Raw genomic sequence first — 24,269 nt, 5'->3', positions numbered from 1 at the left:
TGGAGAAATGGTCCAGGATTCTGCGTTGCTGAGAGAGAAGCCCCTGGGGGCTGCGGTCCAGAGCCAGGGGCCCCTCAGGTCTAAGGCAGAGGAGGGACCTTGTTAGGATTAGAGTAAACGGGGGCAGCGTGTGGCTCAGTGGCTCCGTGATTGCATAAATATTCACCCCCTTCAAGTCAGTATTTAGTAGATGCACCTTTGGCCACAATCACAGCACTGAGTCTGTGTGGACAGGTCTCAATCAGGTCTGCACGTTTAGATACTGGAATTTTACTCCATTCTTCTTTGCAAAACTGCTCAAGCTCTGAAAGGTTGCACTGGAATCAGGCGTGAACAGCACTTTTCAAGTCCAGCCACAATTTCTCTGTTGGATTGAGGTCTGGGTTTTGACTCAGTCGCTCCAGAACATTGACTTTGTTGTCTTTAAACCATTTCTGTGTAGCTTTCACTGTACACTTTGGGTCATTGTGTTGCTGGAAGAAAGATCTTCTCCCAAGTCGTAGGTCTCTTGCAGACTGAATCAGATTGCCCTCCAGGATTGCTGTATATTTTGCTGCATTCAGGTTACACTCTACCTTTACAAGCCTTTCAGGGCCTGTTGTTGAGTAGCATCCCCATAGCATGATGCTGAAGCCCAGTGCTTCATGGTGGGGATGGTGTCCTTGTGGTGATGTGCAGTATTTGGTGTCTGTTAAACATAGCAACTAGTCTGATAGGCAAAAAGCTCCATTTTGGACTCACCAGACCACACAACCTTTTTCCAGTTGACTTTGGAGTCCCTCACATGCCTTTGGGTGATCTGTAGTTGAGATTTAATACAAGCTTTCTTCAACTGTGGCTTTGTCTTTGCCACTCTCCATGAATCTTTGATTGATGAAGAAAACTAACTGACTCTCACACAACACCTGCAAGAATAAGGTGATGGTGGTGGACATAAGCACCCGCTATATATACACTCACCTAAAGGATTATTAGGAACACCATACTAATACGGTGTTTGACCCCCTTTCACCTTCAGAACTGCCTTAATTCTAAGTGGCATTGATTCAACAAGGTGCTGAAAGCATTCTTTAGAAATGTTGGCCCATATTGATAGGATAGCATCTTGCAGTTGATGGAGATTTGTGGGATGCACATCCAGGGCACGAACCTCCTGTTCCACCACATCCCAAAGATGCTCTATTGGGTTGAGATTTGGTGACTCTGGGGGCCATTGTAGTACAGTGAACTCATTGTCATGTTCAAGAAACCAATTTGAAATGATTCGAGCTTTGTGACATGGTGCATTATCCTGCTGGAAGTAGCCATCAGAGGATGGGTACATGGTGGTCATAAAGGGATGGACATGGTCAGAAACAATGCTCAGGTAGGCCGTGGCATTTAAACGATGCCCAATTGGCACTAAGGGGCCTAAAGTGTGCCAAGAAAACATCCCCCACACCATTACACCACCACCAGCAGCCTGCACAGTGGTAACAAGGCATGATGGATCCATGTTCTCATTCTGTTTACGCCAAATTCTGACTCTACCATTTGAATGTCTCAACAGAAATCGAGACTCATCAGACCAGGCAACATTTTTCCAGTCTTCAACTGTCCAATTTTGGTGAGCTCGTGCAAATTGTAGCCTCTTTTTCCTATTTGTAGTGGAGATGAGTGGTACCCGGTGGGGTCTTCTGCTGTTGTAGCCCATCCGCCTCAAGGTTGTGCGTGTTGTGGCTTCACAAATGCTTTGCTGCATACCTCGGTTGTAACGAGTGGTTATTTCAATCAAAGTTGCTCTTCTATCAGCTTGAATCAGTCGGCCCATTCTCCTCTGACCTCTAGCATCAACAAGGCATTTTCGCCTACATGACTGCCGCATACTGGATGTTTTTCCCTTTGCACACCATTCTTTGTAAACCCTAGAAATGGTTGTGCGTGAAAATCCCAGTAACTGAGCAGATTGTGAAATACTCAGACCAGCCCGTCTGGCACCAACAACCATGCTACGCTCAAAATTGTTTAAATCACCTTTCTTTCCCATTCTGACATTCAGTTTGGAGTTCAGGAGATTGTCTTGACCAGGACCACACCCCTAAATGCATTGAAGCAACTGCCATGTGATTGGTTGATTAGATAATTGCATTAATGAGAAATTGAACAGGTGTTCCTAATAATCCTTTAGGTGAGTGTATATGACTGATGTCTGCCCATAGAAACAGAGTTACAATTCCTGGAGGTATGTCTCTGAGCTAGCAATAAATTTTAGCACGTCAGACGATATCGATAATTATCATAATTCAGGTCATTACATCTTTACTTCATAGGCTCCGGACCCCCCCGGACGCTGAATAGGACAAGCCGTTTCAGAAGCTGGATGTGGATGAATAGATGGACGTCTTTACTTCATAGGCTCCGGACCCCCCAGTACGCTGAATAGGACAAGCCGTTTCAGAAGCTGGATGTGGATGAATAGATGGACGTCTTTACTTCAAGGCTCCATTTTTGCTTAAAATTCCCTTAAACAGACTCAGAATGTGAAAAAGACTTCAAATTGAATGGACTGCAAACTGAAATCTAATTTTAATAACTTTTTTGTCATGGGGCGTATTTAACACATCCTAGTTTCCCAGTCTGTGTTACTAGATTAAAACCAGTTCAACAGAGTGACAAAGGAGACAATGAACTCTGTGTCTGGCCTTCACGAAACATTTTTCTAATTCACCTTTACACTTAATGTCACAATTTTTATCACAATGGTTACTCAAATTCAGAACGATCACACGCTATCTTCAAACATGAACTCTGCCAACATTAGCCTGCTTCTAAAACCTGGTAAAGACCCAACACTAACATCCAGCTATCGCCCAATCTCACTGATAAACGTAGATCAGTAAGTTCTTGCCAAAAGATTAGAAAAAGTCACGCCATTCCTTATACATCCCGACAAACAGGTTTTATCAAGGGTAGACACTCAGCCAATAATACACGTAGATTAATAAATGTTATACACTACTGCACCATTAACAAATCAGAAACCACAGTTATCTCTCTAGATGCGGAGAAAGCATTTGACAGATTCAACTGGAAATTTCTATTTGCAGTTCTACACAAATTTGGATTTGGGTCATCCTTCATAAGCTGGATTAAAACACTATACTGCTCCCCAAATGCATGTGTTAGGACAAACGAATTCATTTCCCAAAGCTTCCGTTTGCAGAGGGGCACCAGGCAGGGCTGCCCGCTCTCTCCCTCGCTTTTTGTTATCTTCATTGAGCCACTAGCAGCAGCAATTAGACAAAATGTAGATATTAAAGGAATTCAAACAGAAAAAACAGACCACAAGATAAGCCTTTATGCAGATGACATATTACTTTTTCTTAGGAATTCATCAACCTCTCTTCTGAAGACAATATCACTTATAGATAAGTTCTCATCTATATCAGACTACTCCGTCAACTGGAGCAAATCAACAGTTTTGCCTTTGAATTGTAGTTTCCAAAACACAACTACTACTCCTTTATAGTCAGGCAACCTTAGATACTTCGGCATAAATTTTTCCACCAGGCTCTCAGATCTAGTACAGATGAATCATATTCCAGTATTAAAAAAGCTAGAAGATGATCTCATGCGATGGAAATCTCTACCTATATCACTCATGGGTAGAATTGCCACCATTAAAATGATGGTCCTGCCTAAAATCAATTACTTGTTCTCAATGATCCCTAATAAACCCTCTATGGCTTGGTTTAAATCACTAGACTCAAGCATCTCGTCATTTTTATGGAAGAACAAACCATCACGAATAAGCTTGAAAACTCTGCAAAAAGCCAAAGGTAATGGTGGTCTAGAACTACCAAGTTTCTATCACTACTTCTTAGCCAACAGACTGCAGTATATATCAAATTGGATGAAATCAAGCCTGGTAGATAGTCCATGGCTGGACTTAGAACAAGCAATCTGCAGAGAAGTAAAATTGTCTGATTTGCCTTTTATAAGTCCTACTATTAAGCGATATAAATGTTTTAAGAGCCTTAGTATTACCACCTCATTAATAGCCTGGTGGGAATTTTGAAAAATTACTAAGTCTCCACTTATTCCCTGCAAACTAACACCCATTTGGAACAATCCAGATATTTGCCAAAAAAAGATAACATTGAACTTTCCCTTATGGCATGATAAAGGGATTAGAAATCTTGAACATGTTATTAAAAACAGGAAATTTATTTCATTCGACGAACTAGTCTCAAAATACGGAATTAGCAACAGTAAATTTCTTGAGTACCAGCAACTGAAGTCCATTATTCAGGCTAGGTTCAGTCTTAAAAAGTTTAACTTAGAAATACCTCCATGGCTGCTAGAATTTTTAAATCTTTCTAGCCCCAAATTATTGTCAAAAATGTATAAGTTATTGTCAAAAATGGATGACTCAATTTCCCTTCCAATCTCAAAATGGGAGAAAGATCTATCCATCAATTCAGATCAAAACTTTTGGAAAGAAATATGTTTAAACACCTTCAAAATGACTAAAAACCCAAACTTACAGCTTATACAATACAAAACTCTGCATAGAACTCATTATACAGGACAAAGGATGTTCCAAATGGGCCTTATCCACTCAAACCTATGCACCCACTGCTCAGGTGAATTTGCAGAGAACTACATGCATGCCATATGGTACTGCACCCCAGTTCAGAAGTTCTGGCAAAGGATATGTGAGGATCTATCAATTTGGTTTAATTGCTATATCCCAATCTCACCTACATTGTGCATTTTAGGTGATGCAAGTGTATTAGATATGGAAGAAAATAAAGCGCACATGATCCTTACTGCCTTAGGCATTGCAAAGCAAACTATCCTCATGAACTGGAAATCAAATAAAAATTTAAGTCTTACTCAGTATAGAAATTTAATTCTAGACCACATAAGTCTGGAGAGAATGTCTGATTCCCTCCAAAAAAATCAATTGGGCAAATTGGATTCTCTCTGGTCCATTCTGGCCAATTCCATTACATAGGGGGGGTGGTCGGTCTCGTCTCCTCGGGGTTCTGGCGGGTGGCGGGGTTGGGCCCCCGGGCTGTGGGCGGCTAGTGGCTTCTTGGAGCTGGGGGGGCCGTGGCTGCCGTCCTGTGATGTCTGGGTGTCTGCCCTGGCTGGTGGTGGTGGGGGGGGCTTGGACGGGTGCTGCTCGGCAGTCATGGGGCGTGGGGTCTGGGGCGCCGGTGGTGGCGGGGGCTGGCCCCGGGATGGGTGGTTGGCCTCTTCGGTGCGGGCTTGGGTGGGGGGGTCTGGGGCTCGGGTGCCCGGGGCCTGGCCGTTTCCTTGGTGGGTGCCTTCCTGCACGGGGGTGGCCTATGCTCCCTCCGGGGCGCTGCCGGGGGGGGTGGGTCGGTCCATGTCTGGGGGGCCAGCCTGCGCTGTTTGGGGGGTGGCATGTCTCGAGCCCGGGCTGGTCTGCCACTTTTTCGTCGTCGAATGAGTGGGTGACTGAGTGCGGGCTGCCCTTCGGGGTGGGGGGCTAGCTCTTGGCGTCGGCACTGCTCCGGGGCATTGTCGCCGGGGGCCCCGGGTCCGCTCCATCCCGTGCCGCGGTGGGGGGCTGGGGTGCCTAATGAGCCAGCTGGTTAGCTGGCTCTCTTCTGCCAGGGGGTAGTGATCTCCCCCCTGGTATCATGAATCCCAGCCCCTCTCCCCCCTCACTCACATAACATGCCACGCACACATGTAGGATCTCGGGGTGGGAATGTGCCGCGCACGCTGCGGTGAGGGGGGCCATGCATATGGCCTTACTCGCTGTGCTGCGCGGCCCTCTGCCTCCCCTTGTTTTAATTGCACTTTAGTCATCACATATCGGTATACACACAGGGCCTTGGGGGGTGGGGCCGCTTAGGTGGTCTCACTTACCTCTTCACTGCTGCCCGCCCCTCAATTTTACTTACACCATATACATTGAGGGTCTTGGCGGGGGGGGGGGGGGGTGATGGGGAGGAGAGCTGTTTGCAAGCAGCGCTCCTCCGCGCTTCCCCCGTCAATTTTAAATCCATCTTAAGTTTCTCAACAGTCATACTCATCCCTTACACCACATACACTCACAATCACCAACACATGCATCCAACACTTCACCTCTCACACAGGTGCGTGGGGGAGGAGAGTGGGCGGGTCTTCCTACACCCCTGCTCCCTGCCCGCGATGGCGGGGGGGCACTCGGGTAGTCGTCCGGCTGGCGGCGCCCGGGGGTTGCGGCTGGCGCTGCGGGGTGGCGTGGGGTTTTTGTCTCTGTGTATGTGTCCGTGTATGTTGTGTGAGTGGGTGTATGGTCTATGTGTATGGCTGAGAGGTGTGTCTGCGAGGTGTCTGTGTGGGCAGTGTGGGCCTGGGTCCGAGGCTAGCTGCTCCTTCCTGGGTGCGGCTGCCTCCTTGGCATGGTTGCTGTCCCTCCTCCCCGGGTGGTGGCCTGGGGGGGGCTCGGGCCTCTCCGGCGCGGGTGGGGCTCTCTGCCGGGGGCCGGTCGGCTCCCGGCCACCTGGGGTCCTGGGGCCCTGGCTCTGGCCCGTGCGGGAGCGGCCGTCACCCTCGCGGGGTCGGCTGCCTGTTGCCTCTGGTTCTCTGGGGCACGTGCCCTTTTGGCTGCAGGGGCTGCGCCTGGGGTCTCCCCCCTCCTCCTCCTGCTGGGGTGGGGACCCGGCTGTCGTGGGGACGTGGGGCCTTGGCTCTTCCATGCTCTTGGGGGGCTGCGGACGCCTTGGGTCTCCTGGGCCTGTCTCCGCCGGCCTCTGGTTCTTGTGGGGTGTGGTTGCAGCCCCCCACCCTCGCTATCAAGTGCATTCCATGGAGAAATTCACACGCACCCAACACACGCATACGTGTTCAAACACCTCCCCCAAACAGATGAACACACATGTAAATACACCTCCACGCTCCCTTCCAAGCACACCCAATAATTTTGTATGTCTGTATATCTGTTTTATTTTCTTTATTTTTGGTTGTGTCTTTTTTATTCTTTTTTGGCTATAATTCAAATTTGTTTTTTTTTTTTCTTCTTTTCTTGCCTTATGTGCTTTTTACGTTACTCCTGTCTTTCTTAGCCTCTCTGTCCCACTGTTGTCTCTGCCTTTGTTCGTTTTTTTTTTTTCTCTCTCTCTCTCTCTCTCTTTCCTTCCTTCTCTTTAATCTCTCTCCCTACCCCTTTTCTTCACTCATTTTCCTAATCTATCACTCCCTTCCGGGCAGCACGGCAACTGGAATATTCTACATGTATTAAATAAAATAAAATAAATATACGAATAAAAAGAAATTGACCAACATGAAGGGCCTATACAGAGTTTATAGAGCCCCTCATGGTAAAGCAAATATGTCTGACACAGCAGTGCATTCAGACCATTATTCTGCTTGCGAAAGCTGCCGGACAGGACACATTAAATATATATATATATATATATATTTATTTATCTAAAACAAAAAAGTTTACTCTAAATTGATGTTTAACAGTAAAAAAAAATGTTATGTTTTTTCCCTATAGTGTATGTAAATATCTGGTTTCAACTGTGAATATACTGCTGTGTATTGTAATTCCTCTTGTTTTGCATAGAAATATATTGAACAACATACAAAGCATAATATATAAAATAACATTTACCTGAGTTTTTTCTTTGAAAGAAGCCCCTTATGTCCATTGTTGTGTACATCAGTACATAACTGAAACCGATTTAGAGTGCTTTATTTAGCCGTGGAGGGTAACAACTGAAAATATGAAATAAACACACATGTAAGCTAAGACTCTCTAAAATAACATCATTGTTGTTCGGCTTTTCATTTCGCCATTTGTTGATTCACTCGAAGAGCAAGTAACGTAATATGGGTCAAGTGATCAGTTTGATATCAATCTTTTGTCAGCGTCATATTTACATTATTTGTACAGTACGAATGATTTGCTTTGGTACCTGGTCAAACTTAAGCTCTCCTCTGTCTGCCTGTCTGCACTTCTCCTACAGCAGCTTCTCCCCCCTCGCTCACATGCGTAAGTGCTGTGCTCAGTCGCCTAGTGCCTGAGCTCAGATCATACCAAAATTAGGGGGAATTTACGACTGTGCGCTTTGTGCTTCGAATATTGTGTGTAGTTTTTGTTTTATACAGTTGTCAGTCAGGCATCTAACTATGAAACAAATTACACTCCAAAAGACCCTGGGCTTCTGAAACAACAACCCGGGATTAAGCCCAGTAAGCCACCCCCCCGCTCCGCCGATGCTGCAACCTACTGCCAAGACCCCCCTCTCCACACTGCAACCAAGTAAACCAACTTCCATTCATTGTAACAACCTAAACTCTTCTGTTTAATCTGCTTTATAACTTTAAGGCTGTGTTTCCACAAACTGTGCTTGCTTTGCAGAACAGTATTTCCCTTTTAAGGTTACTCATTTAAATCAGGTCACTGCATTTTCAGATTACATTCTGTTTGGTTCTATTCCGTTATTTTGTGTTTGTTGATTATGTTAAGTGTAATGTCTGTCTTATGTTAGTATAGTGTTAGTTAAGAATAAATGCTTGCCTTTTATACAACTTCAGCCTCCGTTCTTTGAGTGCTCACAATAGTCACTGCCTCTGTGCGAACTGTATGGAGTCAGAATAGTGCCATGTGTACTTTCCAATTTGCACCCGTAAAAAGAAATTTGCTCGTAATGAACACAATTTTCATTCGCAAAAAAAAATATTTTGCAAATACAAGTCAATATTTTTTGTAAATGCGAAACCAAACATCTTCATAAAAATATTTTTTACAAAGATAGAATGATTTTCAAGTACAAAACCTGTATTGCAAATCCAAGTCCTCTTGCAAATACCAACCTGCGAGTGCAAATTCACACTTGCGCATATAAATAATTTTGGCACTAATTTGCCTAGCGCTTTGAAGATAAATATTTGCTCGCATAGCCACCAATCAAATTTTTACGGGTGCAAATTGGAAAGTACACATCCAAGTACATATGGCACTATTCTGACTCCATAGTACTGGCTCCTAAGCTCTGAAACCTCAAGTTCACCTGAAATATCGCGACACTCTCTCTCAACAGCCGTGAGAGCAGCTTTGCTACCAGTCGTTTACATTACCTGGTGATGTAGCTCAGTGGACGAACATTCTAACCCAGGTTACTAAGCGATACTGGCAATTACTGAATCCCATTTAAGTCTTACATTAACAGACTCACGGGGATTCTGCAATTGAATTTGAAGGAACCAACCATTCAGCATAACAATCCGTTGATAATCATCTTTAAATAATAATTAATTCAAATTTAATAAATTTCCCTACACATTGGTGGAGATATTAAAATTTACTCGAGCTAATTTTTCCTACACCAGAGAATTTACAGTGAGTGTTGGAGCCAAATTATAGGAAAATATTTTTTTGAATATTTTTGTTAATCTTTCGAATTTAACTATTATTTCATGCATACTTAATAACGGTAAATCTGTAATAATTGAAAATGTGGAAATTTAGATAGCATTATTGATGTTGAATTTCTATTGGTTAGTAGGCGGATCCTATGCTGTGCACGTGATAGAGGTTTTTTGGTAGCGAAACGGACATATGCGCAGCTTAGAAGCGTATAGCTTTTTGACCGTAGATTCTTATCCGTTATCGCTCTTCTTTGATTGATTTTAAAATATTTAAACTTATTCACGGCTGGAAATGAACCTGTTAATGACGACCTTCCAAAATAAAAGAGATCAACGATTACAAGAATTCGGAGTCAGTGAATAAGCTTGCTAACGAGGTGGACGTTAGAACGAATGTGGACACGAGTCAGAAAATCTTCTAGTCTGCCCATATGAAGAAGTGGTGAAATTTATTTAAGCAAAACGCGGAAAATTTGCCACTACAACATAGTCAAAAAGCTGCTATCACCCAGAAACGATCGCTAAGTGGAGTTTTACAGCAAGAGTTAGCAAGAAAGCTAAGTGGATGACGTAGGACAGGCTACGTCAAATGCGTTGTGGAAGTGCTTGTGCAAACGTATTCTACGAGTGAACCGAACGTTCGATTTCGCACCAAAGTTCGCACCAGCTTGGAAAGTAGTTGCAGTTTTTTGTAGAGGTCGACCGATATTGAATTTTACCGATACCGATAGCTAGGTTGGTCCGTACTTGCCGATAACCGATTAATTAACCGATAGTTTTTAAAATGGATACTGGATTAAAAAAAAAAAAACTAAATTAAAACACAACACTACATGTAAAATAGTACTAAACTTTATTACAAAAACCAAACAAAAAAACAGTACTGAATCATGAAAATGTGCTATATGAAATAAATATGAATATATTAATAAATATTGAGGTAAATTAAAGACATGCTTTCAAACTGAAAGAAAAAGTAACACTCCAAATAAATAAAAAGTTACATACAAAACGAATTATAATAATAATTATATATTATAATTATATATAATATTAATTATATAAATGTATATTATATGTGTAGTCTCCCACTATATTTGCTTCTATTTTGAAAACTTTTTTCTCTCTCCATAGGCAGAGGTTGACCAAACTGTTTGTGTAATCTGTTAACAACGCTCATTATATACCCGTCTTTTTAGGCAAGAACCAGATAATGAGTGTCACGTCATGAAATGGTTTTAATACGAAGGGAGCTGTATTACGTGATAACAAATTTAATAAAAACATCGTAAGTTAGGCCTATAATAGTAATGATTTCATTTCAAACAACAAATATATTATATAGAGAAGGTGAGCAAAGTATCAACAGAGCTTTTTGAAACTCAGAATCAGTAAAACACTGCGTCGCAAAAAGATTCACTGTTTCGAAGCGCTCCAGTCGGATCCCCCCATCCCCCCGGCAAATCGCACCCTGTGCCTGAAGATAAAAAGAACTGAAATCGAATGCATTCCTGATGGTAACAATCATGACATTAAACATTTGGGTCGGACTTGCGTGTATTTTTGCCACATTATTTTAACCGCTAGATGTACTGCTAATGTTAGCGTCCTCTCAGCCTTGTCGACAAACATACTGCTGTTCTTTCTCCAATGCAGAATCTAATCAACAAATGAATTACTTTATATTGAGATGAAAACATGTACTGCAGTGTACTGTATACATACCTTTTCGCTGTCTGTGTTTTAAACGTGCATTTGAAGTGTCAGCGTTGTCCGTACACCGCGCTCTCTCCAGGCAGCTTGCGCTCTCCTTGCAACTAACAGTATCACGTGTCAAAACAAAAGCATGTGCTTTACAGCGATTTTCGCCTATAGAGGCGGCTCTTGCCATAGATATATATGTTGGCTCTCGCACTGTATAAGGACAACGGACCGTTCTCAGCCGCTTCAGCTCTGACGCAACCCGGAAAAACTATCGGCGTGGATTTTTGCCGATAACCGATAGTTCCGGGAATCATCTATCGGTGCCGATTAATCGGCAAAACCGATACATCGGTCGACCTCTAGTTTTTTGTGCTGTACCAGAACTGAAGACAGTTGCGTTTGACTGAAACGAGACTGTGGTAGTGGATTAGCTGAGTGGAAACCTCCTGCAAAATGGCGGAGAAGAAGGACGTCGAGGGTCTAACTCGTGACGACCGCCAGAGGGCGTTGACAGCTAAAGGTCTGGAGGAAAAACTGCATCACCTCACAACAGCAAGAAGAGGTAAATTAGGACAAATGACAGCAAAATCAAATGCAATTGAGAGGCTCTTAGAGAGTGAAATTCTGCCAACCATAAATGACGTTCTAAAGGAAATGAAAGCATACAAGAATTTGTATGAAGAATTTAGTGAGTTTAACAGTGCAGTGTTGCTGTACCTTAAAGATGAAGAAAAGGATGCTGACCAACGGTTTTGGTTTCAGCCAAAGTCAGAGCAGTGTTTGCAGTTTATGACTAGAGTTAAAAAATGGATTGAAGCACAGTCGTGTGACCAAGAAATTTCACCACTGGATAGTGTATCTAGGGTGTCAAAAATGTCAAAGGTGTCAACTGCATCTTCTGCACGTATGAAGGAAGAAGCCAACAGAGCTGCTCTGAAGGCACAAGTAGCAGTTTTAAAAGAAAAACAAGCATTAGAGTTGAAAGAAGCTGAAATTAAAGCTGCAAGAGAAAGATTAGAGGTTGAAACTACGGAAGAGGATTATGGCCACCATGAAAATATTATTTGAATTCTGACTTTAATCTCAGAATTCTGACTTTAATCTCAGAATTTTGACTTTAATCTCAGAATTCTGAGTTTAGAAAAAATAGTCAGAATTCTGAGATTAAAGTCAGAATTCAAATAATATTTTCATGGTGGCCCTAATCCTCTTCCGTATGAAACAGCTCTTGCAGTGTCTACTGCTAAAATGCACGTGTATGAAGAATATGAAGGGCAGCAGTTTCAAACAAGTGAGAACAAGTCAGCAGAAACGCAATTTTTTGATTTCTTAAATGAAGGTGATAGACAAGGCAATGTGCAAAGCATACCATTCAAGTCAAACTACAAGGAGAAGTCTGCAGTCCAGATGACTGGTTATGAGCTAGGTGCATTGGTCTAGAGCTCCACTGCAGCATCCTAGTCAACCTAGAGACACTTTGCGTTATGACACTGAAACGACAGAGATGATGCAAAAACAGACAGACATCACAGAGATGCTTGCGATGAACCAACAGCTGTTCCGCCTGCCTCGGATTGATATGCCAGTGTTCCAGGGAGACCCACTGGAGTACCGGTCATTTCTGAGAGCCTTCTTTCATGCTATTGATTCCAGAGCTGAAAGTGATGCCGACAAGCTATATTTTTTGGAGCAATATACCAGGGGTGAACCTCGCGATCTTGTTAGGAGCTGCCAGCATATGCCTGAACAACGTGGGTATGCAAAGGCCCTAAAGCTGCTTCAAGATAAATATGGTAATGAGCTAATGGTTGCTACGGCGCTGATTGAAAAGGCATCCAAATGGCCTCAAGTCAAGGCTGAAGATGGAAAGGCTTTAAGTGCATTTTCTGTGTTTTTGGTAAGCTGTCGGAATGCTATGGTGGATATTGATTACATGGAGGAGATGGATAATCCCACCACCATGAGGACCATCATTTCAAAATTGCCGTTCAGAATAAGAGAGCGTTGGAGAGTACATGCATATGACATTCAAGATCAGCGAAGGAAAAGAGCAAGGTTCACAGAGCTTGTGAACTTTGTTGAACGTCAAGCAAAGATTGTGTCTGACCCACTCTTTGGTGATCTTGACGCAGCAGTAAGGGAAAAGGCCACAAAGAAGTTTCACCAAGGAAACAAGCCAAAGAAAGATGGCAAGCAAGGAAGTATCTTTGCTACTAAAGTTGACCAAGTCAGAGAAAGTGAAACAAACTCTAAAATTGGGGTGTCGCTTAACTGTGCCTTTGCAAGACCCTGTGTCACGATCCACGGGTGAGCGAGCGGGTAAGCAGGCGCACGGAGCCAGAGGTTCGGGGAAACAGGACTTTTAATAAGGACGAGGGCGAACAGGAAGCAACGACACGTAACATAACAATGACTGATCTGGGGATGACTGACTCTGACAAGGACTAAATACACTAGACAAGCTGAGGGAAACGAGCAACAGGTGAGATCCATCAGGGAAGAACACGAGGTAATGAGGGGGGCATGGCACACATCGGGATTGTACGGAGCGGGACGTGACAGAACCCCCCCCCAAAGGCGCGCACACCGGCGACGGACGAGACGAAACGGGAAAACAGGACCTGGAAAACAAAGCAGAACGTCAACCAAAAACAGGGAACAGAACGGAGAAGCAGAACAAGAACAGGGACGAGAAGAAAGACAAGACACGACACAAGACAGGGAAGGCGGACAGACAAACCAGGAAGGGAGACACAGAAGAAGAGGAGAAAGGCGGAACCAAAGGGCCAGGAGTGAACGGAGGAGACAGAGAGGGACGAGGAACAAAGGCAGGAGGGACAGACGGGAACGGAGGAGGAACAAGGGGAGCACGAGGGAGCCCAGGCGGGCGACGGGCAGCGGCCGGAGGGGCCGCAGGGGAGAGGGAGCAGGAGGGGACCACCCAGGGGCCAAGGGAACGGGACGAGGGAGTGACGGAGGGAGCAGGAGGGAACACCAGTGAAGGCAGGCAGGAGGGGGAAGCCGCGGCAGGCGGAGGTGGAGCCGGCGAAGGCGCCGTCCGACGCTCAGCCGGAGCAGGGGGGCCCGGAGGCGGCCGACATGGACCCGGAGGCGGGACCGAGGACCGGCACCGAGGATCCAGGGGGGGACCCGGAGTGGACCGCCGACCCCGAGCCGGAGGACCCGCAGGCAGCCACCGAGCCACAGCCAGGGGCCGAACGGGCGAGCCAGGGGGCAGGGAGGGCGGGACCCGACGCCTGTGTCCTCTTCCCTTACGGGACACTGAAAGGCGGGGTTCCGGGTGGTGTTGGCCTTGTCGGGGCAAGGGCGAGGGAGTCAGGAAGGAGATGCCCGAGGGTGTAGACTCGGGCAGAGCAGGGGGCGTGGCCGCAGGTGATGCAGCCAGAGCCGCGGGCGCGGCCGCGGGCAGGACTGGAGAGGCGGCCTCAGGCAGGGCCGCGGGCAGGACTGGAGAGGCGGCCTCAGGCAGGGCCGTGGGCAGGACTGGAGAGGCGGCCTCAGGCAGGGCCACGGGCAGGACGGGAGAGGCGGCCTCAGGCAGGGCCGCCGTTACTTGGTCAACAGGGGGCACCGTGGAGGGCGCCGCAGTCACTTGGCCAGCAGGGGGCGCCTTGGCAGGCACCTCGGGCGTGCGACCAGCAGGGGGTGCCTCGGCGGACGCCGCCGTTACTGGATCAGCAGGGGGTGCCTCGGCGTGCACCTCCATCGTGCGGCCAGCAGGGGGCGCCTCGGCGGGCACCTCCATCGTGTGGCCAGCAGGGGGCGCCACGGGCAGAGCGGAGGCAGCTGCAGGCGTGCGACCAGCAGGGGGCGCCTCAGCGGGCGCCACCGTCACGTTTTCAGCAGGGACCGCCTGGGCAGGCGCCTCGGGTGTACGGTCAGCAGGGGGCGACTCGGCGGGCGCCACCATCACGTGACCAGTAGGGAGTGCCGCAGCGGGCGCCGCCATCACGCGGCCAGCAGGGGGCGCCATCGCGGGCGCCGCCATCACGCGGCCAGCAGGGGGCGCAACCGCAGCCACCTCAGGCAGCTCAGGCGCCGGCAGGACAGGCCAGACAGGCAGTGCAGGCGCCGGCAGGACAGACGAAACAGGCAGTGCAGGCGCCGGCAGGACAGGCGAGACAGGCAGTGCAGGCGCCGGCAGGACAGACGAGACAGGCAGTTCAGGTGCAGGCTGGACCGACGAGCAGGGCTGGACGGGCAGAGAGGCGGCAGCTGCAGCAGGCGGTGCCGCGGGCAAAGAGGCGGCAGCTGCAGCAGGCGGTGCTGCAGGCAGATCGGCGGCAGCTTCAGCAGGCAGCGCAGCCGCGCGCAGATCGGCGGCAGCAGCAGGCAGCGCAGCCGCGCGCAGATCGGCGGCAGCAGCAGGCAGCGCAGCCGCGGGCAGATCGGCGACAGCAGCAGGCAGTGCCGCGGGCAGGTCCGGAGCATGCAGGTCCGGCACCAGCGGCAGGAGAGGCGCAGAGCGAGTAGGCGCTGCTTCTTTCAGGGCTCTCGGCACCCGGGGAATAGTGTCCCTAATTGCGCGTATCCCACCTTGCCCCAGGCACGCCGGCCGGTAGTTGTACGCCTCCAATGGAGGCGGCTTTTCCGGGTGGGCGCTGGTCAGGTGGGTAGCGACGGGGTCTTCCCAGGCAGGGAGCAAGGAGCAGGCCCCCAAGAAGAGCGTCAGGGCGGCTGCTTCCCCTTTTCCCCTCCGCTTCTTCCTTTTCTTGCGGCTGGGGCAGGTCGGTGGAGGCGAGGTCACCTTCGAGGAGGTAAGCGGTTCCAGTCGCCGTTCTACGAATCCCTCAACCAGCTGCCGGAGGTTGTCATGCACTTCGGTGAGAACGTGCGTGTCCGTGAGCGGAGTCGTCTCCTGGAGGAGTCGATTGCTCTTGGTGGCTAGCTGCCTTAGCCCAGGGTCCTCAAGGACCTCGGGTTGCGACAGCCAGGACTGCACCTCGCCCAGCAGCTTGAGGCGGCTGTCCTCAAGCTGCAGAGGTGCGTTTTGGAGATCAGTCATTCTGTCACGATCCACGGGTGAGCGAGCGGGTAAGCAGGTGCACGGAGCCGGAGGTTCGGGGAAACAGGACTTTTAATAAGGACGAGGGCGACCAGGAAGCATCGACACGTAACATAACAATGACTGATCTGGGGATGACTGACTCTGACAAGGACTAAATACACTAGCTGAGGGAAACGAGCAACAGGTGAGATCCATCAGGGAAGAACACGAGGTAATGAGGGGGGCGTGGCACACATCGGGATCGTACGGAGCGGGACGTGACACCCTGCATGTTTTGCGAGAAAAATCACGTATTGCAAGAGTGTCACAAGATCAGAGAAAAACCTCACAAAGACAGAGTGGAGTTCTTGAAGAAAAATGGACTCTGCTTTGGTTGCCTAGTGAAAGGTCACCTGAGCAGAGAATGTAAGAAGAAAATGACATGTGAGGTGTGCTCTCTTACGCATCCAAGCCTGCTGCACTTTTCAAGTCAGTACAAGGGTGCTAAAGAAGTTAATGAAAGCAACACGGCCAGTGTATCAGTAAATGTTCCTGAGGAGCAAGAGACAAGTGCTTGTACTGGGGCTGGAGACAGTTGTGCTCTTGCCATCGTGCCTGTTAGAGTGAAAGCCAGCAAGAGCAAGAAAGCTGTTGAGGTTTATGCATTCATGGACCCTGGCAGCTCTGCTTCATTCTGCACCGAAGCTTTGGCCAGGCAATTGAATGTGCAAGGCAGACTAACTGAGCTTATGTTGAGCACCATCAATGCCAAAGCCAGAGTAGAGAGCTACATTCTCACAGGTTTGGAAGTAAGCAGCCTTGAAGACAACAATTTCTTCCCGCTGTCCAAAGTCTTTACGCAGAAAGATATTCCTGTATCCAGAGAGAACATCCCACTTCAAAAGGAGATTGAAAAGTGGCAGTACCTCAATGAGGTAAGATTGCCTCATATCAGTGCTGAAGTGGAGCTTCTTATTGGGACCAAAGAATACATGATCTTGGAGCCATGGAAAGTGATCCCAAGTAAGGATAACGGACCGTATGCAGTAAAAACAGCACTTGGCTGGATCCTGAACAGGCCACTTAGAGAAACTGCAGTTTGTAACGGTGCACGATTATGTGCTGCTGTGAACAGAATAGCCGTTGACAATGTAGAACATCTGCTTATACAACAGTATAATCATGACTTTCCCGAGCGGCACTGTGATGAAAAATCGGAAATGTCTCAGGAGGACCAGCTTTTTATGGAGTCCGTGTCCAGTTCTGCCCATCTCATGGATGGACATTACTACATAAGCCTTCCCACGAAGAAGTTGTGTGTCCAGATGCCAAACAACTGAAGTGTTGTGTTACAGCGTGCACTAAACCTCCAGCATAAACTGAAAAGGAATCCTGTGTTTCATGAAGAATACACTGCCTTCATGACAGACATGTTGAGAAAGGGATATGCTGTTGAGGTTCCTACGACACAGTTGAACCGACAAGATGGAAAATTGTGGTATATTCCCCACCATGGGGTATATCATCCACAAAAGAAGAAGTTGCGTGTGGTCTTCGACTGTGCTGCCAGCTATCGGGGAGTTTCACTGAACAGTGAACTTTTACAGGGACCGGATTTAACAAACTCGCTTCTTGGAGTGCTGACGCGCTTCAGGCTAGAACCAATTGCCATGATTGCAGACATTGAGGCAATGTACCATCAAGTCCGTATCCCTGAGGACGATACTGACCTGCAGCACTTCCTGTGGTGGCCAGCAGGAGACCTTAGTCAAGATATTGTTGAGTACAAGATGATTGTTCACATTTTTGGTGCGACTTCCTCTCCTAGTTGTGCAAATTACGCCCTTCAAAGAACAGCTGAGGAGAACCGCTGTGAGTCATCACCCGAGACTGTGACCACAATCTTGAAGAATTTTTACATCGACGACTGTTTGAAATCAATCACCAGCAACGCTCAAGCTGCTGAATTGTACAAAGACCTTACAGCATTGTGTGCTAGCGGAGGAATTCGTTTGACGAAATGGACAAGCAATAGTCGTGCCTTGCTTGCTTCTATCCCTGAACATGAGAGAGCCAAAGACATCAGAGACCTGGACCTGACCCATGACATGCTACCTATGGAAAGAGCCTTAGGTGTTTTATGGTGCACTGAATCTGACTCATTCAGGTTTAAGATCAGTGTTAAAGACAAACCTACTACAAGGCGTGGAATTCTCTCAGTCACAAGTTCCATCTATGACCCGTTGGGATTCCTTGCCCCAGCAACTCTTCCTGCAAAGAGGATTCTACAGCAGCTGTGCAAGGAAGGACTTGCCTGGGATGATGAGATTCCAGAACAGTTAGGTCGAAAGTGGAACAATTGGCTTCAAGAGCTATGTCAGCTGTCAGTTGTGACCATTCCCAAATGTGTGAGATCCGTGGATTTTGGGCCTGTTGCAACAGCGCAGCTTCATCACTTCTCTGATGGCAGTGAAAGTGGATACGGAACAACCTCTTACCTGAGGTTAACAGGGGAAAATGGGCATGTTCATTGTGCTTTCATGATGGGCAAATCGCGTGTGGCCCCGCTGAAGCAGACCACCATTCCGCGCATAGAGTTGACAGCAGCAATGATTGCTGTAAAGACAGACAAAATGTTAAGAAGTGAGCTTCAGATGGATCTTCTTGATTCAATATTTTGGACTGATAGCACAACAGTGTTAAAATACATAGAAAATGATAAGCTTCGCTTTAAAACATTTGTTGCCAATCGCATTGCTGTCATCAGAGAGCTAACCATGCCTCATCAATGGAGATATGTCAGTACATCAACTAATCCAGCTGATTGTGCATCCCGAGGGGTTGCACCAACCAAACTCATGAAAAACTCAAGCTGGTTCCATGGTCCAGCCTTCCTGAAAGAATCAGAAAGTTTCTGGCCTAAAAGACCTGATGAAACAAAGATTGCTGAGGACGACGATGAAGTGAGACATACTGTCACAGTACATCTCACAAACGTAGTTGAAGAAGGTCATACCGTGAACAAACTGATCAACCACTATTCCAGCTGGTACCATTTGAAGAAAGCTGTGGCCTGGGTCCTTAAACTCAAAGACCTACTTTTGCAACGTTGTAGGAGCAAGAACGAACAAACAACCATCAAACCGAACAGACAAGACGACCAATCAGTAAGGACAAGCGTGGTTCTTACTGTAGAAGATCTGATGCAAGCAGAAACAGAGATTATCAAGTTCTGTCAAGGGCAACGGTTTCAAGAAGAAATTTTCATGTTAATGAAGGGCAATAGCGTGAAGAAAACCAGCCACTTGAGGAAACTTGATCCAGTAAATCAAGATGGGGTATTGAGAGTTGGAGGCCGTCTCTCCGCTGCTGCAATGCCAGAGCATGTGAAGCATCCAGTTATCATCCCAAAGAACCTACATATCACCACACTGATCTTGCGAGACACGCATGAAAAGATTGGACACTGCGGAAGACTTTACATGTTTTCACAGCTGCGCCAAAAATATTGGATTCCCTCTGCTAACTGGAAGTTTCTGTCAAAATGTGTGATTTGCAGGAAAGTTAAAGGCAAAGCTTTGGAACAGAAAATGGCCGATTTGCCAAAAGACAGACTTCTGCCCGACAAACCCCCCTCTACTAACGTTGGGGTCAATTATTTTGGGCCATATAATGTAAAACAAGCACACAGTGAAAAGATATGGTGTGCTGTTCACCTGTCTCACAACAAGAGCAGTGCACATTGAAATTGCGCATACTTTGGACACTGACTCTTGTCTGAATGCCATCAGACGCTTTGTGTGCAGAAGAGGACAGGTAGCTATTATGCGCTCAGATAATGGTACCAACCTAGTTGCCGCTGAGCGTGAACTGCGTGAAGCCATTCAAGAGTGGAACCAGTTAAAGATCTCAGATTTTCTCATGCGAAGAGGAATTCAGTGGATATTCAATCCACCTGCTCGTTCTCACTTTGGTGGAATATGGGAAAGACAGATCAGATCCGTGAGAAAAGTCTTGAGGTCTATACTAAAAGAACAATCCATCAATGACGAATGTTTGCTGACACTGATGTGTGAGGTAGAATCAGTACTAAATAATAGACCACTGACTACAGCAGGGGTGTCCAAACTTTTTGCAAGGAGGGCCAAATTTGATAAATTGAAGATGTCTGGGGGCCACTAGTTCCTTCTGACATTTTTTTAACCACAAAAGTTACATGAAAATACACACTGTTATAAAACAATTTTCATTGTCACGATTACCTTTATTTTTTAAATGGCAATGTAACCAAACATAACATCAACAGTTTTCAGATTTCAGATTGAACAAGGAACAGATAACTTGCTGATACTAATGAGAAGGGTGATACTGAGATCTAGATTTCAGTAAAGAGACCAGGTCTGGCTTGAGGGCAGTGGTTGAGATGCGTAAAATGTCACGTAAGTGGGAGTCAGTCACCCTTGACCTCAATCGGTTCTTGTGCAGATTCATGACTGAGAATGTTTGCTCACACAAATATGTGGAGCCGAATAAGCTCAGCATTTTCTTAGCGAGTGACAGCATTTTTCAGTCCCGCTCCCGCAAGATTCTGTCCCGCTCCTGCAAAAAATATATATTATTTTCTCCCGCTCCCGCCCGCAGTATTCAAGTTTTGTCCCGCTCCCGCCCGCAAAATTACCGCTTCTTCCCGCTACTCTGTTATTTGTTTCACTTGCTTCCCTTTTGAGTGTATATAAAAAAGAAACAGAAAACAAACAAATATGTTTCGTTTTATTTGAGTTTAATTAAATGGAATGATGAACATGGACACGAACGAGGATATAGATATAGCCTATAGTTCCGCGCATGAACCACGCGAGAATTAGCTTCCGACCTTGTGCCTGTAAATTATTATTTTAATTTAGTCGTTCTTGTTGCTTTTGTGCAGTAGATAAATAATAGAGTATTTGTTTTTAATAAATTAATTTTAAGATAATTCCATTTTTCGGGAGTCCCGCGATTAATTCTATTCTCCCGCAACCCGCACATACATGAGGACCTTACCGCCCGCACCCGCATTCACCCATCAAATCTTGTCCCGCGCCGCACTCGGTGCGTTGGATCCCGCGGGAGTGCAGGTCTCTAATGCAGAGCCAGATAGCATCGGAACCGTGTGGTGAAAGGAGGAATTACATTTTTAAAGTATTTATTTATTCTGACAGAGCTAGCGGGCCATAAATAACACATTATGAGACCGAAGCTGCGGGCCGTATGAAATCTAGCCGAGGGCCGTGATTGGCCCGCGGGCCGGACTTTGGACACCCCTGGACTACAGCAACAGATGATCCAACAGATCCTGAGCCATTGACCCCTAACCACTTGTTACTGATGAAGAAGCAGCCAGCCCTACCACCTGGACTGTTCAAAAAGGAAGACTTATACAACCGCCGTCGATGGAAACAAGTGCAATATCTTGCTGACTTGTTCTGGAAACGGTGGGTGCGTGAGTACCTACCCATGCTTCAGGAGCGGCAAAAATGGACGCAGATAAAGAAGAACTTGACTCTTGGGGACATTGTTATGATCGTCGATGACTCAGCACCGCGAAGCTCGTGGGTGTTGGGAAGGTTATTCAAGACGTCAAAGGACTTGTGCGGCGTGTGGTCATCAAAACAAAGACCAACACCTTAGAAAGGCCTGTTGACAAACTGTGCCTCATCTGTGAGGCGGACATGTGAATTGAATGTAAAAAAAAGGGAAATGTGAATTCTATCCATGTTCTGGGTATGATGTGAGACTCGTTTAACTGGTAGGTGATGCCTTAAATGTATATTTATTTGGCTCTATAAAAGGTATTGAGTAATTGTCAGTCCTCATGCCTTCCAATTAGAGGCTGGAAATGTTGGAGCCGAATTATAGGAAAATATTTTTTTGAATATTTTTGTTAATCTTTCGAATTTAACTATTATTTCATGCATACTTAATAACGGTAAATCTGTAATAATTGAAAATGTGGAAATTTAGATAGCATTATTGATGTTGAATTTCTATTGGTTAGTAGGCGGATCCTATGCTGTGCACGTGATAGAGGTTTTTTGGTAGCGAAACGGACATATGCGCAGCTTAGAAGCGTATAGCTTTCTTATCCGTTTTCGCTCTTCTTTGATTGATTTTAAAATATTTAAACTTATTCACGGCTGGAAATGAACCTGTTAATGACGACCTTCCAAAATAAAAGAGATCAACGATTACAAGGATTCGGAGTCAGTGAGTAAGCTTGCTAACGAGGTGGACGTTAGAACGGATGTGGACACGAGTCAGAAAATCTTCTAGTCTGCCCATATGAAGAAGTGGTTAAATTTATTTAAGCAAAACGCGGAAAATTTGCCACTACAGTGAGTGAGTGGGAGTGTTGATGATATTTCTATCATACGACAGACATGAAAACGGAAGAATGCAAACATTACAGAGGGTGAAGAAAAAGGGTCATTTTCACGCGTGGGGCCCCCCAGCCTGCAGCTGCCTGAGGAGCTGGGGGTCGTCGCCCCCCCCCCTGCAACCTGCTGCCCAGGATGGCAATCCTCTCCTGCATCCTCGTTTCTCCACCTTGCGATGCTCAGGGAGAATCATCAGCTTCCCCTGTTTTCCCTCCTTTTTCTGAGCCAGGGGAGTTTGTTTTTTGATATCTCCTAAATGGCGGCGTCCTCACTCTGCTCAAAGTGCTCCATGCGGATTGGACTCTTATCCAAACAAGACTGTGGCCATTTTGAACACACCTCCACCAAACAAGATTCATACTAAACTACTGTGTTTTATTATTCCAAGCAAAGTTAATGAATGAATCAACTATGCAATTTAAATTGACCTTGAAATAAATGAAAACATTCCAAAAACAGTCATGCAAAGTGAAATAAAGTGGCCTAAAAATTGCGTGACCACACTCATCCCTTCTGACATTTACCCCCCCACCAAAGTGAAATCTGCCCCCACTCTCAGACTAGACACAGCCCCTCCTTAAATTTAAAGACCAGAATAAACATATTCACTATTCAATATTAATATCAAAATTAATCAAGCCTATATTATCAAATACTTTGAAATAAATTATTGGATGCCATTTAAATGTTTATTTATTTACATATGTACATATGCATTTGTTTGAGAATGACAAGAAATATCTTTGCATGGTGAGTGAACAGTTTGGAAATAAAACAAATTATTATTTAGATGCTCAGTGTATCAGTGATGTAACTGATATCATTTTGCAAGAGGCCAATAGCTCGACACCAGAGGAAGGAGAGGGACGTCAGAGTAAGAATCCACCTTTCTATTGTGTTCAGGGGTATATCTGTATAGCTGCAATGCCACTGTGAGTGTATTGTGGGACACATTGCATTTGATAATCTTATTCCAAAATTGTTTGAATTAAAAAGAAACTTAGACTAAAATATAAAATATATCAGGATTCCTAAAAAAAATATTTTTTATTGGTTTTTTTGGAATCATATACAGTGCATCATAAATAATGACTGCACCCGTTAACCATGCCTGGCGTGTTGTGATGGGGACGTTAACTGGGGGACCGCAGCTTCTCACGTGCCGCGACCGACAGGAAACCCGCAATTACCTCAGAACGGCAGTAGGGGGCGGATGCCAGGTTCAGCCGTCTGAAGTTAAACCGTATTTTTTGAGCAGTAAAAATTTGTTGTGCTGTATTTTTAATTACTTGTGTAATTATTTACTTAGGTAGTAAAGACTTATTTTGGCTTTTAATGATTCTTTTCCCATGTCTTAATGGGGTGAGAGAGCCGCGGTTTGATTTAGCTTAATTGTCGATTGTCAGGTGTAGCGGTTCATCGTTTTACTTAGGAAATTTTTATTCTTGCTTGTTGAATTTTGATAATTTTATCTAAGATGTGTTACTAATGTGATTTATGACTCTACGGATTTTTTTTGCTTTCGCTGTTATGTCTCCCGTCTCCTTTTACATGGTTATTATATTTGCTGATTTTATCTAATGCTGTTAGTTATGTTCAATTACAGTAAAGTGTATTTATTTAATTGTATTATATGATTTATGTTACCCAGTTACCTCACGCTTTGACCAGAGCTGAACCAGGACATTAATAGGATACAATATGAAGCCTTTATTGTCAGTGTACAGGTAGCAAATACAATATACAGACAGAAATATATAAAA

General features: G+C 45.8%; 1 protein-coding gene across 1 annotated transcript in view; it reads right to left on the bottom strand.

Annotated features, from left to right (window-relative positions):
• The window catches only part of LOC140588997 (uncharacterized), a 134,389-nt gene that overhangs the window by 50,769 nt on the left and 59,351 nt on the right, over positions 1 to 24,269 (bottom strand). The window lies entirely within an intron of this gene.

The sequence above is a fragment of the Paramormyrops kingsleyae genome, chromosome 4 (genome assembly GCF_048594095.1).
Source record: "Paramormyrops kingsleyae isolate MSU_618 chromosome 4, PKINGS_0.4, whole genome shotgun sequence".
Taxonomy (NCBI): domain Eukaryota; kingdom Metazoa; phylum Chordata; class Actinopteri; order Osteoglossiformes; family Mormyridae; genus Paramormyrops; species Paramormyrops kingsleyae.
The sequence above is the reverse complement of the archived record's forward strand: the minus strand, read 5'-3'. Positions and strand labels throughout refer to the sequence as shown.